This window comes from Passer domesticus, chromosome 2, assembly GCF_036417665.1.
Source record: "Passer domesticus isolate bPasDom1 chromosome 2, bPasDom1.hap1, whole genome shotgun sequence".
Taxonomy (NCBI): domain Eukaryota; kingdom Metazoa; phylum Chordata; class Aves; order Passeriformes; family Passeridae; genus Passer; species Passer domesticus.
This window is the reverse complement of record NC_087475.1, coordinates 126384449-126403243: the sequence shown is the minus strand read 5'-3', so window position 1 is coordinate 126403243 and position 18795 is coordinate 126384449. Positions and strand designations below refer to the sequence as shown.

Genomic DNA, 18795 nt, shown 5'->3' with positions numbered 1-18795 from the left:
CGGCACCTGCGGGAATGCCCGGAGGGGCTGGGGAGGGGTCACAGCTGGGATGGGGCGGGACAGGCGGGACAAACAGCTGGGCCAGCACGGGGGGGCTCCCCAAAACATCTGGCTTGGGATCTTGGGCGAGCATCTGTATCCAGGCGGGTGTCGGGGGAATTCCAGCGGCCGCAAAAGTGGGATTTGCAGCGTGGGATGCCCAGGGGACAGCTGGATTGTGCTGGCCCTGGGTGTCGGGGACAGGGTCTCCCTGCGGCAGCGGGTGGCAGCCGAAGGGGTCGATGCCTGCCGTACTCATTAACCAGGCGGTCAAAGCCCCGCGCTTCCTGAGCAGGGCAATTAAAGAGCAATAAGGCAAAGAACCCCGCGGGCACGGGCTGGGTATGGAATGGCAGATGCATAAACAGCGCTGGGATGCTGAGATTCCGCTGGATGATGGGCTTGACCCTTCCTTTGCCTGGGAGCTCTCCAGAATTATTCCCTGCTCTCTTTTGGGGGGCTTGTGATGGGTCTCGGTGGATGTGGAAGGGAAGGAGGTGCTGAAGGAATTACCCAGATGATGGAATTCCATATGGGGGGCTCCCCAGTGTCAGCTCACTGAGCAGGCACCCAAATATGCCGTGAGAGGGTTTGGGCTGTACGGAAGGGATGGTGCAGTGGGATGTGGCATCTGGATCCTGCTGCAGTGGACAGCACAGGCTTTCATTGATCCTGGCACGAGCCCACGGCCAAGCCAGGCAGCGTGGCCACGGGAGATATGGGCTCTGGCAGGATCTGACACGAATATTTGCAACCACAGCCAGGCTGGAGCCATCCCTCACATCCCGGGGCTGCCCGGGCTTGTGGGGTTGGGTTGGCGGTGGCTCGGTGCCCTTGTGAAATTCCCCGCTTCCACAGGGAGAGGAAAATGGGGGGGAAATGTGCTTTTCCCCAGAAAACACACCTTGTGCAAACAAGCCCAACATCCGCGGATGGGGAGCCCGGGACTTCCCACAAGCATCCGGGGAATGCAGCTGAGGATGGATGAAACTTGTTCCCCCCCACGAACTGCCAGTGAGGGCATCGATCCCACCCCCAGTGCTGCCCCTGGCTTTGGGGAAGGCTGGTGTCCTCCTCCCTCCCGGCACAGAGGGTGTCCTTGCAGGTCCCCAAGGTGAACTGTGCTGCTGTGGGGACACTGTAAATAGTGGTGGGAGTGTTAAAAAACAGAAAATAGAATAGTGGCTCCTGGCTGCCTGCCAGCTCCAAACACCTCCACTGAGACACAAGCCCAGCCCTAGAGCACCTGGAGTTAATGGGAAATCCCCAAAAATGACATTTTGAGGGCTGATCATAGGAGAGACAAATTTGGACGCAGTAGCTGGGTCTAAAAAAAAGAGATTTCAAGCAAAGCATTGTTTTTATACCTCTTTTTATTCATACCGAAGGATCCTCGGGAAAAATAAGTGGGGAAAGGGACTAGCCTGGGTTCCTCTTGGAGTCTGACCGAGTGAATTAATCCTTGGCAAAAAGGCCTGGCACGGTGGCTGGGCTTGAGTTTCCGAGCCCCTGGTTTCTGCTCCTCCGGCTGCATGCTGCCAGTAACTGCATTAGCTCCTGAGTGCAGGTGACCTTTGCCACTGCTGTTCCCAGGGGCAATTGCACCTTCCCACCACTATCCAGCCTTCCAGCTGCCAGCAGATCCCAGCATGGCTGGATGAAGACAGCAGCCTCTGTGGTCAAGTTTGGAACGGGGACGGTGGTCTTTCAACAGCTGCAAAACCTTCTGGAGGTGAAAAGCAGCATTTTTCAAGTGCTGAAGCTTTGTGAGGGCCTCGGGGCTGGGGTGTCCCCACCAGCAGACACTGGCTGTCCCCATGGAGAGGTTACTTAGAGCTCTCAGGTTGTTCCCCAGCACAGACATGCAGGGATCAGGCTGGGTCCCTTCTGCCTCGGGCTCCGCCGCGTCTCACCAGACCGGAGATGTCTTGCATGAAGAATTTCATTACATCTAAAAGCTGTTTATAACGGAAATGGAGTTAATCTCTCATGTCCTGACAGCTCCAGCCTGCCAGGGTGGTGGATCTGGTTGAGCTTGCCCGTGAGGAGGTCACATTTGATGACAACTTTCTCTTTTAAACCAGCTCAGGGGATATGGTCACCCCAGACTCCCCCATGGCCACCTGCTATCCCAGCACCTTTTGAGACCCTGGATTTTTGGCAGAGAAGGTGTTTGATGCAGAAAGTCTCATCTTCTGAGGTCTTCTCTGATGGAGTCCTGCCCGTTTTTGCTGCAACCAGAGTTCACCACAGCCAGAGCAGTGCAGCCAGCTGGGGTGAAGTCAGACGAGTCCTCTCGCTGCTGGACTTCTGAGGTGGAGAAACTGGTCACCCTCCAGTGCCATGAGGGGTCCTCCACAATTCAGACCTTCACAATTTGGACCTTCACAGTTTGGACCTTCATAATTTGTGGTCAACTTTCTCTCTTCAAGGACAGAGCTGGGGTCTGGGGTGGTGATGTCGCGGAACTTTTCATGGCTGAGTGGAAATCAAATGCCTCCATGTTGGCCACAATCCCTCCTTTGGCTCCTTGCCCTCTTTCCTGAAAACCCTTAGCTTTCCACCTCTGTGTGCAATTTTTAGTCTGTGCAACAAGCATTTCCATAATGGGAATTTAAAGTATTTTCTTAAGTGATTCTTCAGATCAATTGAAGTTATTTCCTCATTAATATCATTAAATGCAGCACTGTTGACTCAGTTTGTCCATCCCCTTGCCAAGGGCTGTAAGGATGGGGCCTTGGGGATCCCTGAGAACCCAAAATAACTTCAAGGCATGAAGCATCTCCCAGAGGGAGCAAAGCCTTCCAGAAATTCAAAGTCAGAGCATGGACCATTTGCTTCCCAGGAGAATGCAGGGATCTGCTCAAGTCTTGGGCTGGTTCTCCCTTTCCTGCAGGTAGGTCCATCACACTCACCACAGCAAATATTTAAAACACACTTCCCTGTTCCTTCCACTGCAGAGGAAACCAAACTGGACATTTATTTTGGGGGGTAAAAAAAACTCTGTTTCATGTCTGGCATCACTGATGATGCTTTTGGTGGGGGCTACTCATGTGTCTTCACTTCTCCCTTTCGATTCTGCTTCTCAGAAGATCACGCTGTGCCCTTGAAGAAGATGAAAGGGGAAGGCATGTCCCAAGTGATTTATTTTTTAAATTCCAAGAATTGCTCTCTTTCTTATAAGAAGGAAAAGACTATTTTTTTCCCTTTTTCTATGGAAGAGAAGAATTACAATGACAGGGCGAAATTGAGTCACAGTTTTCTTTTCCGTCATTCACGGGTGGGCAAAAAAAACTCCACCAGTGCTTGAGGTTTGCACTCAGCTAAACCAAACGTGATGGTAATATTTTATAGTAAGATTTTGGAGGTATCCCAGGTAATAATACCCGTTGATTCAGGTATAAGAGGTTTTTCTGCTCTGCTTGTTGGGAGATGACTGAACCACCACTTGTTGGAGGTTTTACCAGGAGCAGCCCTAAAGAGGGACAGTTCCATGTCCTCCATTCCCAAAAGGGAATTATTTCCATTTCTTCCCCCACCCAATCTACCAGAAAATCCCTTGGATCTGCTGCTGTGCAAGCAGAGAAGGGCTCAAAGCTCCAGCAAACCCACTCAGGGCTTGCTGTAGGGTTTGCTTGGTGTTATGGTCAACAGTAGGAGCAGGAATTGGGGGTCTGGGGCCAGCTCAGTGCCCAGGACAAGGAGGGGGACAGGAACAGCTTCCCAGGACAGGCTGGGTTTTTGCAGGGATGTGGTGCTTGTGCAGCAGTGCTGGGAGCAGCATTATCTTGGCAGCACCTCCTAAACAAAGCTCAGAGCAGAGCCAGTGCCCAGACACTTCATCCAAACACCGGGGGGAAACCATAACAAGGAAAATACAATCCTGGGGGGTCCTGGCCATCAATTGTCTGCGTTTGGGCAGAACCAAGCATGGCTGCTGAAAGTTCTCTTTTGATGTGATGGCTTGCACGTGTTTGGGGGTTTCAGTGGGTGGGATTTGAGTGCCTGTCCAGCACAGGAGCATGGCCCCGAGATGCTCATGGGTTCTCAGGAGATGTTGATATGTCAGGTGTAGCTTTGGGGTGTTGTAAGACCATCCTGAGCAAGGAGGTCTGTGCCTGTCAGGAGTGGGAGTGACAGGAGGAGATCCTGTGATGACCTCAATCCGCGCCTCAGTTTCTCCAGTTGCACAAAAGAATGAAAGCCCAGCTTTCAGCTTCCGGGTAGCAGCTATAAAACCCTCAAACAGAGCGTTGGCAGGTTGTATCCACCATCTGGCACAGGTAAAAACTCCTGGGCAGGAGCAGCAGGCAGGGCCCTCCTCCCCTCAACCCGCCCGTCCTGTGCCATCTGGGACACCTGAGACCTGCCCCAGCCAAAAATGTTCAAGCAGGTCCATCCCGTTGGGGATGTGTTGCAAAACCAAGGCAGGGGCTGAGTTCTGCACCTCGGCAGGGAGGCAGGGAGGGAGGAGGGGAATCTGATGGGAAACAAGATCAGCTCGTTGCCCTGGAGCTTGCGTGTGCTGGCAGGCTCAGGAGCAGCGGGTGACCTCACTCACAGCACCTTTCACAGCGTTTCAGCCTCTTGAATTTGTTTTTTAAGTCATTTTCCCGCAAACAAGGTTCTAGTCTATTCTTTCCTATTCCAAGTTATTATTTTTAAATCCCATTATTCAGGCCAGGAGCTGCCAGTGCCTGGGTCACTCTCTCTCCATGCACGTCAAACCAAGAGTCCTGATCTTGGCAGAGTGGTGACTCCTCCAACTTAAGGGATAAACACCCAGACAAATCCGACATAAACAGAAAAAATGATGAAATGGGTTTGATTTAATATATCCAGTAATCCTAGGCATTCTCACTTCCTTCCCAGTATTATCTGATGTGTCTTCTATTCTTGGACACTCAGAGAAATTTGCTCAAAGGAAAAACGAACAATAACAGACAGGAGATTAAAATAAAACCAGAAAAATAACGGGAATGGCGGACAAGAAAATGGTTGGGTTTCCAGGAAGGTTCAAGGGAATCTCCTGTGCAGGGGTGTGACTGTGCTGTACACCAAATTCCTGTTGGAGGGGGATCTGAAGGTGCTGTGCTCCCTTCAGGAGCAACTGCTGGGTTTGGGTGTCCTTGGTCCAAATGGGCTCATCTCAGCAGGGTGGCTGGGAAGGAGCCCTGGGATGTTCTCTGGAATGTGCTGTGGTGGGCTCTGTCATGTGGCTCTTGGTATTATTACCACCCTTGTCATCCAGAGGCCAAGATGGACTGAGACCAGGCGGCTGTAATTAAGCAAAACATTAAATCTCTGTTTTCCAGGCACTTGGACATCTGGTTTTTAACCCAGCCACGAGAGGAAAGGCTGGTTTTTCCCCCCGGGATGACAGCAGGTGCAAACCACCCTTGGCTAAGCAGGACCTCTGAGCATGACACACCTTGAGGTCTCCTCTCACCCTGGCACACCTGGATGTGCCTCTCTGCTCAGTTCCAGAGCATGGCTGAGCTGCACCCCACCTCCTGCTGGGTGAGTGTCCAAATGTCCCAATCTCTGGGATTTTAGAGGTACCATGAACCAACACAGCAATGGTCTGGTTGGGCCATTCCCAGACTGGGAACCTCCAAAGAGAGCACTTCCCTCTGCTCCTGTGTGCACAGAGCTTTCAGTCTGCAAACAACCAGCACAGCTCAAGGGCTTGGCTCCCACTCCGCCAGCTCCTGGATGTGTTCCTCCACTGGATCTTCTCCCTCCCCCTCTCTCCATGTCCCAGCAGCCCCGCTCCTCCCTCCTCTCCACGCTCGTCCCTTGCCAGGCACTAACATGGGAGACCTTCCAGCTGTCAGAGACATCCCCAGGGGCTGGGGACCTGTGTGCTGACTCCTCTGGGCATCTTCCATGTCCAGGGGGCTGTGCTCCTCCTTTATGTTCCCAGGAATTCTTTGTTGGTGTGCAGGGCCTGTGCCAGGGCCTGCGCCAGGGCCTGCACCAAGGCCTGCACCAGGGCCTGCACCAAGGCCTGAACCCACCCAGGGGAGACAACAACCATGCCCACATTTCTTCCAGGGCTGTCACATAGGTCCTATGGCTGTCACAGAGATGCTGTGATTGTCACATTGTCCTAGATTGTCACACCGTCACCCAAAGACCAGTGTGGAAGACACAGCCACACCAGCAGGCGACATCAAATGGGTCACTGGGGTGGTGGTGAAGGCAAACAGCCTGGCTTCTCCTCCTCCTCCTCCTCTTCCTTCTGGGGCAGTTAATATTGGTAGGGTTTATGAATTAACTTTCCTCTGAGCGAGTCGGCAGAGCCGGAATGGGGACATTAAACAAAAAGCGAGTGGCTTGTGACTCACGCCGTGGCCCCGTGCCAAGGCAAGCACAAAAGCAGAGGCCTGGGCAGAGCTTGGGAATTGTTCACTGCTCACATCCACGTGGTCCTGGAGAGCACACCGGATGGGTCCTCTCAGCAAATTCACCTGGGGCAGGTGAAAAACTTCTCCCCTTCCCAGGAACTCTGCTTCTCAGCCAGTGCAGAACAATCCATGCAGAGACAAACCTTGTCCCTGAGGGCCACCCAGCTCCCACAGTGACACAGATCCCGGATTTGGGAAGGTCCCTCTCCCACACCCCACAGGGCTCGCCTGCTCCTGCATGGGATGATGCAGCCCTGTCCTGCAGACTCCCAGAGGGCTGTAGTTTTGAAGAAAATGAGTAAGAGTTGATTGTCCTTTTGGATAAGAATGAATCAAAGAAGTTTAAAATAGTAAACCTGTCCTTTCCTATAGTTATTTCCCTTTTTATTCCCCCTCCTGGCTGCTGGGAGGTTTGTAAACATTTATTAAAATCTGCTTTGACATGTCACGCTGAGTATTTCCTTTTGGCCAGCTTCTTACACGTTTGCTTCCATGCAAATTCCCATACAAGGACAAAGGGGAGCCAGACCCCTTTCATCCCTCACAGCCTGCCCAGAGCCCTCTCCGGGGTCACAGCTGGAGGGCAAGGAGGCTGAAAACTCTCCAAGGTTCTGGCTCAGGCAGATCCTTTCTCTGATGGGCTAAGGAGGGGAACTGTCTCCTCTAGCTGTTTGCAAGGCAAAAATCCAAAGGCAATGGATAAGATGGATAAGAAAATGGAGCCAGAGTCTTTGGAGTGGTATCCAAGCGATGAACATGAGAAATCCTGTTTAGATGTAAGAAAATGATTTTGCAACTGCGGGGGTGGTCAGCTGAGGTTGTGGAGGTGCTCAAAATGCATCTTGACATGGCCCTGAGCAGTCCACTCCCAGTCCCCCCACTTGAGCACTGGGCTAAACGGTCTCCAGAGGTCCCTGCCAGCCTCAGGGCCTCTGGAAGGGAAGGAAGGAGGGGACACCCCTAGGAAATAAACTCTGTGGGAAGGGGGGAGTTTCTCCCATGCCAGGGAAGTCCTTGAAGCCATGGTTTTGTGTGATGAGGGTGTGTCTGACCCACACTTCTGCATGATGGAGGGGATGCTGATTCCAGCCCTTTCCAAGCCTTTTGTGAAGCTTTCACACACCACAGGGCACAGCAGAAGTGCAGTCCCCTGCCTTGACTCAGGCATGGCTCTGCAAGGACACAGTGAGCTCATCCCTGCTCCCTCCCCATTAAATCCCAGACATCCTCCAGATGTTCCTCAGAAGGATGAGCACCACGATTTTGTCATTAGATCAGAGACAAAAGCTCTGGCCGCAGTGGATGAACTTGTGCCCTCTGGAGCAGGTGCCCAAGTCCAGATGTCCACAGCACAGGCAGGGATGAGATGAGGGAGAAGCTGGTCCAGGAGAAACATCTGGGCATGGTGGCTGCTTGATCTTGAAAGAGGGACCCCTTTCCAGCTGGTTTGGAAAGGCAGCACAAGCTGCTCTGGAGATGAAAAGCACTGGGAAGCACCTGCACCTCTTACACTGCTGTGCACAAAGAGCCACGGTTGCATCTGGTTTGGGGAAAAAGCAAGGGAAATGTTGGGCTGGTGAGAAACTGTGAGGTTGGAGAAGGATTTTTGGCCATGAAGAGCCACCTACTTTCATAAAATCACAGAACAGTTTGGGTTGGAAGGAACCAAAGTCCAAACCCAGATGAGGTTGGTCAAAGCCCCATCCAATCTGACCTTGAGTGTTACGAGGGATGGGGCATCCACCAAGTCTCTGGGAATCTTGTGCCAGTGTTTTACCACCTTCATTATAATAATAAAAAAAAAAAATTGCTGTATCTAATTTTCTGTCCTGTTTTCTTCTTTCTATTCCATAAATCATCTCACAGCTCACTGCCCATGAATGTGGAGTGAAGAAGGGAGCAAGGCAGAGAAAGTTGCTCCAGAGGTACCATCCAAGGGCTGGAGCTCAATGTTTTCCTGGGAGCTGCTCAGAGGAGGTGTGATGTCCCTCTGCCCCAGCTCCACACCCTTGTTCTGCAGCAAAATCATCTTTCTGAGGGCCTTCAGCAGCTCTAGCCAGCTCCTCCCTTAGCCCAAACAACCCCATTCTGGCTCCAGCCTGTGCTTGCCCTCCAGGGCTGCTTGGTTCAGTGCCCTCAGGGGCATCCTGAATGTTTCACCCACTGTGGATAAGGGGACAGGGTCATTGTGTCCCTCCCAAGCTGTGCAGGGGGGCTGGAGGCTCCTCTCTTCCAGCAGAGCCTCCTATCACACTCCTGACATTCCTCCCAGTGCATCCTGGTTTGAGGATGGAAAATTTAGAGAGAAGTGGTGAAAAAAAATAGGGGGGAAGAGGGTACAAGCATGTATTGACTGCCCCAAACCACCCCTCCACGCTCACCCAGCCTGCAAACCCAGCTGGCAGGGGAGGCATGTTCTCCCAAGTTAAAAATGCTCCCAGTTAAAAATGTCTCCCAGTTTATAAGCACAGGGAGAGTGTTTGGGGGGAGATAAGGGCTGGTACAGACGCAGGGAGCTGGGCTGAGATAAGAACAGCCATTGGCTGAGCTGCAGAGCACGGAATGGTTGCAGCTCCAGGAAGCTGCATCCAGGGCCAAGCCACGCTGGACTGCACCAGAGATAGGAGAGGGACACTCTCTGCCAGCCCTGGGGGCATGGACAAACCCGGCCCCTCGGGATTCAGTCCAAAATCATGGATGTTACAGCTGGATTCCTTTGCTCTGCTGCCCTTTGCATTCCTGGGGTTACAAATCCCAGCTATAACTAATTATAACTGAGCATCCCCCAGCACCTTGATCCAGGCTCTGGCTGCTTCTCCAGCTCTCTGTGGCATTGTGGTTGGATGCAATACCATGCTCAGAGTTGTTTCCTTGGGAAATCACCCTGGCTTTGGGTGTTCCCCTTCCCTTGGCCTCGGAGGGAGGTCAGACACTCCATGTCCTTCTGCTTGGTCCAGTTAATGGCTGGACTTGATGATCTTCAAGGTCTTTTCAAACCTTAATGATTCCATAATTCTATAATGTGCTGCCAACTTTTCTCCCCTCCCAAGCCACCTTCTTTGATTTCCACATTGTTCTTTGCATACAGGTGTAGTGTGCGCTGAGCAGGTCTAAGCATCCCTGAGGATTTGCCTGATTCCCTTTCCTTCATGCTCTGGAAAGGATCTTGCTTCATTTATCCCTTCACCCAACAGAAAAGCTCATTTTCAAAGGACAATGCAAGCCCTGAATGCCACAAACCAGCGGTTTCTGAATATTTGGGGACAAGGCTTGGGATTATGCAGAGCTGTTTGCTGCCTACCTCGGAATTACAGTGACCTCCCACGAGCAGCCACAGTGGGAGCACCAGGGAAATACCAGTGCCCCAGAAATACTGCGCACAAACAGCACAAAAAGCCAAATATTTGTCCTTTCACACTCCCCATGAGGGTTCCTTCTGCAGAGCTCTCCTGGCCCTAGACTGGGATGAAAGGGAGGGGAAAATGTGGAGGGGAAGAGAGGCTGGAGGAGAAATAATAACAGAGGCAAACAAGCAGCACCAGAATCTGAGCCAGAGCCTGGACAGTGAACTCAGCTCTTCGTGATGTCTCCTAGGACACCAAATCTTCCTCCCTGCTAGTTTTAACGGATTGTTTTAACCAGGAATTAATGTGTGCTGCTGATACCGGCCACATTTCTCACCACAGCCAGCAATTCATGTGTTTGCACATGAGAAAAAAAGTGTCAAATAAGTGAAAAAGAGGTGACGAAATACAGATCAGAAGTCCCAAGGAGCTTGGAAAGAAGAGCTGGTGCTTCAGCAATGTTTCTAATGATGGGTATCCATCCACTGGGTGCAGAGGAGCTGCTTGTCTCAGTTTGGAGACTGGGAAGTGACAACTCATGAAGTTTCACCTTTCTGATCCCTGTGGCAACCCTATAAAATCCTGGAAAAGCCCTGTGATAAGAAGATACATAGACAGAATGCAATAGCAGAGCATGTGTTACTCTTGTGTTCTCAGAGCTGGTTGTATTTGATTTTGGATGGGCTGATGGTGGCTTCTCTAAGACAGCAGGCGTTCATGAGCACACTGGGGTGTGCTTCAGAGAATCATGGAATTATTTGAGTTGGAAGGAACTTTTAAAGACCATCTTGTTCCAACCCCCCCACCACGGGCAAGGACACCTCCTACTAGGCCCCAGCCCTGTCCAACCTGGCCTTGAACACTTCCAGGGATTCTGGATGAAGCACCCAGGGTTTCATCTGCCTCTCTCTGAGCACAGGCTCATCACTTCAGGTCCTTCCCACCCTTGCCTCCATGGTGAGGAGGAAAGTCTGGTAAGAGGTGACTCCCAGGTCAGCCTGCCCTGGACTTTGTGTCCCAGTGCTCCCTGTGGCTTCCCAGCTGGCACAGCCTGGTCCATAACCAGGGACAAGGAGCCGCCTCACTGCTGCCACAAGATCAGGAACTGCTCCCTCTCTATCCTCCTTGCCTCTGGGCTCTGGGGAATTTACATATTTGCTCTCTGGATTATGTTCAAACCCTCAGGCCACGCAGAACAACAGCAATGAGGCAAGCTGGAGTAGGGAAATGGCATTTAGGGGACAAAGGAGATGTCCCCATTCCTGTTCTCCACAAAGATGGACAGGTTAGGAAATGTGTTCATCTCTAAGAGCCCCCAAGATATCCACAGGGGATTTTTATCTCTTCACGTGTGCTCAGCCAGGAAAGGAGTTGCACACCTGGAAAAAGGACCTGGCTGCATATCAGGGCATCTGCTGTGCCCATAGCATTTCAGCAACACAAAGAGGACTTTGCACGAGACAGCACTTTCTCACTCTTGTGTGAATTCACAGACTTTGAGCTTTCCTAGGCAAGAAAAAAGGCTGTGTCTTGTTTTAGGGGTGTAGAGACACCATGCAGCCAAGTAAATGTGCAGGTTTTGCACTGTTACAAGTTGAAGATGCTCTTCCTTAGCTTTTCCTCTTCTTCTGGAGGATCTATGCACAAGCTCGGGGTGCTGCCATCGAGCTCTGGGTGGCCAAGCTGTGACAGGCAGAGCCAGGACGAGGCATCACAACACTGACCAGTGACTCTGAAGGGCTCAGTCTGGGAAGTCACAGTGTCCTGGCCCACGGCCAGAACAAATATTCCTTTTAAGCTCATCAGAGTGAGGCTACATGTCTGGAGAATCACTGCCAGCCCCGAGTCTGCTGGCCAGAGCAGAGGTCCAGAGAGGCTGTCCCTGGAGGACAAGGGGCATCTAGAGGTGACCACACTGGCAAAACCTTGAGGACCAGAGTAGAAATGTCCACAGCCCCCTGTTCCTGACTGAAGCACCCTTTGGTTCTCACCAGCTCTGGCTGTCCCAGAACGCTGTGTGTGTCAGGGAGGGTTCCCCAGCACACGCAGTTCAGCCAGGCTCTCACCACCTCCAGCAGCCTTGCCCTGAGAAGATGCTGATGGGGGTGAGATCCTGGGCCCGGGCCTACACCATGAGATATGAGAAAAAATAATTTTCTACAGCAACATTTAAGAGATTTTAATTTTCTCTCTTTTATTGTGACCATCCAAGCGATGCTTTTGCTGCAAGATGCTCTGGACTTTTCTTTGTAAAAGCCCACAGCCTGTAAAGCCTTTAAAGCTCTCAGATCCTGAAATCCCTCCTAATTTAGCCCTGAATTAGTGCTTCATCCTTGGAGAGGACAAATTCATGGCCAGCCCATAGGGTTGACCACCCTTGGGTGTTACCTTGATGGGTTTGCTTTGGCCCAGCTAAACCCCTGCCTGGCCATGGTTAGAAAGTTGTTTGGATTTAGCAGAGAAAGTTCAGTATTGCTGCAAAGTATTTTCAGTGGAGAAAAATTCCTGGTGCTGCAGTGTTTGATAGCAAAAAGGGAAATGACAGAGAAATGAGGAATTAAGCAGCTGAACAGGATGAGATGTTTGTACGGGGAGTGGAAGTGGGCTGAGGATGCAAATGCAAAGCACTGATTCAAAAAGGCTCAGGGCAGCCAGGTCCAAGCCACCAGGGGAAAGAAAATCTCCTGCAGAAGATCCATGGTGTGTCCAGCTGGGAGGCATGGGACAGGTGATGGACACAAGCTGAATGTGAAAATCCACTTGAGCAGGTGGAAGATTTTGAGGAACAACCCACTGAGAGCTGCAAAAGGAGTTAACAGGAAGCAGAGCCCACAGCGCAGCTCTGCAGAGCTTCGTGGTGGTGGTGGTGGTGGTGGATAAAATTAATTGTGCTGAATTGCACAGTGCTGAGGAGGTGGCAGCATCTCCCGCGAGCTGTCCCTGCCCTGCTGTTCCACGGGAGATGGGCTGGAGTTGTCACAGGCTCCACGGGGCAATGGAGACCTCAAACACTGATTAATGGTTGTAAAAGACCTGCCCAAGACCCAGGACCAAGATCCAAGGTCACCTGGATGGAACAGGTGACCTTGTTGCTCCAAGACTGGAGGAGGTAGTGACGTGAGGAGGTTATAAAAGCAGGGAAGTTTCCAAAGCAATGAAATTTTCTGGCGATTATCTAACTTACCCCACATCCTTCTCACAAAATCCCTCAGCCACAAAAGCAGGGTGTGATTCAGAGCAGGTATCACATTGCTAATTCCTTCCCCCTGTCCCTTTCCCTGTGGCCTCTGCCAGCAGTGGGGCACTGGGGTTTATGCAAATACGCATGAAAAAAATGCAGAACACATCTCAGAATACATAAATATATATTTATATAACAGGTTTCACAAGACACTTTTGACAAGTGTCACCTGCTGTTACCAGGATATCTCCAGATATCTGTAGGAAATTCCCCAGTGGAGACATCTCCAAGTGACAGCCTGAGAAACACAAAAGAGGCCCTTTTCAGTGGTACTAAACCATGTCATTAAACCTGAGATTACCCGGGGTCAGCTGGTACCGTGCATGGTAAACATTTGCTCTTACTGGAAAAGGATTTTTTTTCATCCCTCGCTGCTTTTGTGAGCGCTTTATCTGCAGGGTAATGAGGGAACTGGGTCTTTCTCTTGCCTTTTTCCCGACTAAATCAGGTTTCTTAGAGTCTTCAGGCTGATCCTCCTCCCACACAGGGTCGACGTCAAGTGTGCGTCCACCGGTTTCACAATAATCCCATTAACTTGGAACCGGACAAAACCCACAAAGCCAGCCCTGGGCAAGGCTGGGGCAGGAGGCATTTTGTGACTGGGTGGCTGAACCAAAATTTGGGAGGAAAACATGATTCCGGTCAAAGGGAGGTCAAAGCCAGTGGTTGCTGTTGATTTCTTTTAACCCTTGCTTATTTTGGTAAAATAAATGAGTGGAGGTTTTTTTTTTTTGTTTGGATTGTTTTTTGTTTTGGTTGAAAAAGTGTCCTTTTGAAATGAAAAGTCAAATGCTTTGTATCAGAAAAGTAGGAAAGAGAATAATTTTTTCTATCTTCCAAAATTATTATGTTTTCTGGGAGTTGAGTTTTTCACAGAAATCACAGAATCATTTTGACCTTGAAGATCAACCAGTTCCACCCCCTGCCACAGGAAAGGACACTTCCCACTATCCCAGGTTGCTCCAAGAGCCACCCAACCTGGCCTTGGACACTTCCATCCCCATCTTCTCTATTCCCACCCCCAAAATATCTCCACCCTCAATTAAACACCTCTGGGCAGCAGAGCAACACCTTGGTGGTAAATCTTCGTGTGGAATGATTCACCCTCCTTGGACACCACCAGCTGCATCCATAGCCCTGGGCTGGGAATGTCCAGATTAATCATTGCACCACCACTGGCGCGCTTTGGACCCAGACTCCTCCAAAGCAGCTCCGTTTTTGGGGGGATGCCCATCTGGATGTGGCCACCTGGGCATGTTGAGTGCCTCAAGAGGGTCCACGGGGTCCTGGAGGGCTCATCTCTGTCTTGTGGGCTTGTATTGGGGTTTGTGCCAACATCTCTCCCAGGACAGGCTTTAATCACCAAACCAAGCAGGGGGGAGGAGACCCCCAAAACACCACGTGTCCCCAAAACACCACGTGCCCCCCAAAACACCATGTACCCCCAAAACAGCACGTGCCCCCACCAAGCAGGCAGCTGGAGGAGGAACCCAGAGGGGGGCAGTGCTCTTCCTCCATCTACGGGCAACCAGGAGGAAGAGCAGCTGCTACAAAGCCAAATTTGCAGCACATTTCAATCCAGCTGCGTTCTGGGGATGCTCCAACAGTTACCATAATCGGGACAAAAAATGGGAAATATTTTGGTGATGAGGGGGATTTTGATGCTTCATGGGATTGCTGGAACGTGCTCCAGACTTTGTGCTGCCTCACATCACCAGCCAGATGCTGGAATGCAGGGATGGGTTGCAACATCTGGGAAGCATTGCCTCGGAAGGGACGATGGATTTCGAGGAAATGACCTCATCAGGTTTGGATGAGGCTCAGGACAGCGGGGTATTAATCACCACATGGAATTGGCATCCTGGGACAGGGGCACTCACCGCTGCCCACGGCCCTGGCCTGAGCCATCATCCTCACGTTGTTTATTCCAGGCCCATGATCCCAAAGATTCCACCCCCCTGGCACGGCTGCTGCTCCCCACACCAGGAGCTGACCACAGAGGGGTCCCCAAGCCCAGACCACCCTGCTGGGGCCCGTTTGCCTGAGGAGGAGCAGATGGGGAGGCACGAGCTGGGAAGCTGCTCCAGGGCTTTTGAGACTTCCCTGGCACCCCATCAGGGTTCCTCGGATTCTGGGGCGCTGCCACCTTGTGCCAGAAGGGTTTGGGGCTGGAATGGGAGGGCAGATGGGCTTGGAAACACGGGCTTGGCAATGCTGACGCTGGTGACAGCGATGCCCACCCACCCACTGCCCCCAGGGAGTTATTTTTGGGTCTCAGCCCTGTGAGCTCAGCCTGGGAGGATGCTGGAGGGTGAGGCATCGGAGTATCGGCATCTTGCTGAGCACAGGGCTGCAGAAGCTATTTAGGGATGATTTGGGTCATTTAGCAACTCCCAGATGGGCTGTTTTGCCCAGGGAGAACCACAAGAGTGTGGATTCCTGCAGCTTTCTGCTGGGCCCTGCAGGGACAGGATGACACCAAAGAGCTGGACACCCCACACGAGCTCCCAGCCTGCCCTGCAGTCCCATCCCAAGGCTCATTTGGGACCAGATGGACTCGTTCCACAGGCCACGAGGGGCGTTGAACCCGCACCCTGTTTGCAAACAGGCTGTGCTGGCACCCACGTGGCGCCTTGTCCTGCTGCCAGGCTGCAAAAGGCACCCAAGGCACGGAGCAGGAGCAGGGCCAGGACCGCATCCGGCTGGGGGTGGTGGAGCTGCTCACCTGGAGAAGCTTAGGAAGCACATCCCACCCTCCTGCTTCTCAGCAGAGGAGGTTTGCAGGGAGCTCCAGGGCCCAGATGAGTGACTGATCAGGGACTTATCTGAAATAAACTCGTTCCCAAAGGCAGTGATGGTGGGGAAGCCCCACCATATACCAAGGTCCTCCTGCCAAGTGGCCTCCACCTCCATCCATACAATGCCATCCTTTCCTAAAGGTGTCCAGCCAGTTTCGAACCCACTTGCCCCAGCTGAGGAAAAGGATGGCAGCAGGTTAAATGAGCATCCAGGCTTCCCTTAGGGGAAGGGATGGAGCTGGAACAGCAAGTGGGAGACTGGATGATGAGTTCATGGTGACCACGCTCTTCCCCTGTCATTAAAACCACAGATCACAGGAGGAGAAACCACACAAGGGAAACTTCAAAGTGAACAGAAAACTTCCCCATTCCCTGGAAAGTCTCATGGATGAAAATCAGGACCCTGCCTGGAGTGGTTGTGAGTGCCACAATCCCAGCCTGGGGACAGGGACCCCGCTGCTGGCACGTCCCCTTGGCACCAGCAGAGGACTCTGCTGCTGCAGGTTCAGTTCATTCAGATAAATTATTTCTCCATTAAAAATCAGCCCAGGATGGATTTTGCACTGCTGGGCCCAGCATCTTCCATGTACCTCCCACCATCTGCCAAGGTCCCCCACAGGCTGAGATCACAAGAAACCCCTCACCCTTTCTTTCCAACTTCAAAGGTGGGAACTCCATGGTTTGAGGGCATCTCCAGGCTCCCCCAGGATTTAAGGGGGGCTGGGAATGGGGTTGTGACATTCTGCCTTTCCACAGCGAGTGGCAAAAGCAGAAGAGAAGGGTCTGGTGGGAGAATCTCCTGCTCTCCCACCAGCAGCATCAGAGGGGGCTGCAAAACCCACCCAGGGGTTTGGGGATGCTGCAAAGTGGAGCACTGAGCTGAGACCTTGCAGCTCATCCCAGGAGGAGCCACAGCCAGGAAGATTTCAGCTGGCTGGGAGGACTTGTGGAATTGCTGTTCTCGTATAAATGAGGTTTTTGGGTTTTTCTGGCTGATTTTTTTCTGAATTTTTTGGCTCTTTTTTTTTTTTTTTTCTGAATGCTTTCCTCTGCCCTTGGGAGATCAGGCAAAAGGCTTGAGGGTTCAAACCCTTCTCTAGTCCTGAAGCATGGAAAAGTGGGGTGTGGGCATATGTATACTTAAATACAACACATGCATGTGTGCCTACATGTGCACAATCCAGCTGCTCCCCAAAACACCCCCCAAAATGTTGGTGCTTAGCCTGGGCTTAAAACTGCAGGTATTTGAGGGGGATATAATTTTTAAAATGGGTTATTTTAACCTTTCAGGTTTTCATGAGCCTTTATTTGTCAGAGTCTGCAAATATTGGTATTGAAGCTGTGAAAGTCTCCAAATAAACTCCTCACAAAGCTGGGTGATTGACATGTTATTTCAAACACCCACTGGCTTGGTTTCTCCCTGAGCAACTGCTGCCTTGGCCCATACCGGGGGAATTTCTGCATGAAAATTGGTTTGTGGGATTTGGGAATTGCCCCCGTGTTTGAACACAGCTTTGGGCTGCAGGGTGGCCTTTGGGCCTCTCACCTTCCCTCACACATCACTCTCCCAAGCCACCTCAGGCTCTGGTTTCTCTGGTGTCTAAAACAGGTTTTGAGCTGTTGGGTGACAATTCCTTCACATCACAATTTCCCATGAAATCCCCAGGAGCTTAACAGTGTGCTGACTTTGTCCCTGAATCAAACTGGCCAACCAGACCAGGAATGACTTGGAGGGGCAGACAGACTCGTTCCTCTGGATAACCCAGCCCCCAAGGCAGAAAAGCAGAATAAAAATGGAGACAGGACTTGGAAAAAGAGGTGGATGCACCAAGTGTTTACAGTAACAGCATGGCCTGTTGCCTGCCACTGTCCCATTAAGGGCCTGCTTCCTCGGAAGGCATGATCAGGAAGGAAAAGCTCTCCACTTGGATGCTGGGAAAGTCCAGCAGAAGTGTGCATCCCTCCAGCCCATGTGGCAGATTTGTTTCCTTGGCAGGAAACCATCAGTGCTCTTAACTTTCGCTTCCTGCTCCCCGGGCTAAGGGATATTTAGAAAAAGTGGTTTGTCACCACTTGGCGTGGCCGGGTGGCTTTTTTCTGCTCGTTCCTCTGCAGAACCTCTGTGCTCCCCATCAGTGGTTGTTTCTCTTCCTTAATTCTCATTCTTGGGTTTGGGTGACTCAGTATGAGCTGTGCACAGTCACTGCAGTAAAGATTTGGTAATGATGCTCTAAATCCCAGAAGTTAAACCTATTGTGTGAGACCTTGGGCCCTGGGCATTGCCCCCAGAGAGAGACCCCCAAAACAGGGACTGAAAATCAAGAGGGGCTTTCCAGAGGGTGCATCCTGGGATATCTAATTTAGCAGTTCTGGGGCTCACAGCTATTTCTCTGGCTTTGTGCTTTTGAGACTTTGTGTTTTGGCAGCTCCAAGGGCTGCAAAGTTCCTGAAAAGAGTAAGGAAAGCAAAGCTTTCTGCCCTGGTGCAGGGGACCATGGAGGGCTTCTGTCCCACAGAGGGGTGATGAGTGACTGTGGCTGCCTCTTAAAGACACTGCTGGGACACCAAGTGTAAACTGATTTGGAAACAGCTTCAGGATGAAAAGTGAAGGAATTCATGGAAGAGAGTCATGGAAACACAGAAAGTACCTTAAAGATCATCTCATTCTAACCCCACTGCCATGAGCAGGGACACCTTGCACCAGCCCTGTCCAGCCCAGCCCTGAACACTTCCAGGGATGCACAGAGCAGTGGGTTTCCATAAAATTACATTTGCAGACATCATCCATATCCCCTGGAAGTTCCTCTTTGAGCTGCCCAGATTATTCCTGAGCAGACTGCAAGGTGACTTGGCCTCGGTTTGGAATTAACACATCCATGGAGCTGAGTGTGTCCTGAGCCTTGTTTCACTGAGAGAGAAAATGAAAGTCAGGCTGGGGACAAAGGTAAATTGCAAACCAAATG

At 51.5% G+C, this 18795-nt stretch overlaps 1 long non-coding RNA gene across 1 annotated transcript; it reads right to left on the bottom strand.

The window, feature by feature from the left end:
• Nucleotides 1-4850: 4850 nt before the first annotated feature.
• Nucleotides 4851-6643, bottom strand: LOC135295086 (uncharacterized). Its single transcript, XR_010357150.1, has 2 exons — nt 5854-6643; nt 4851-5317 (listed from the first exon to the last, which is right to left on the bottom strand). It is a non-coding gene; the product is annotated as an uncharacterized LOC135295086 (long non-coding RNA).
• Nucleotides 6644-18795: the final 12152 nt, after the last annotated feature.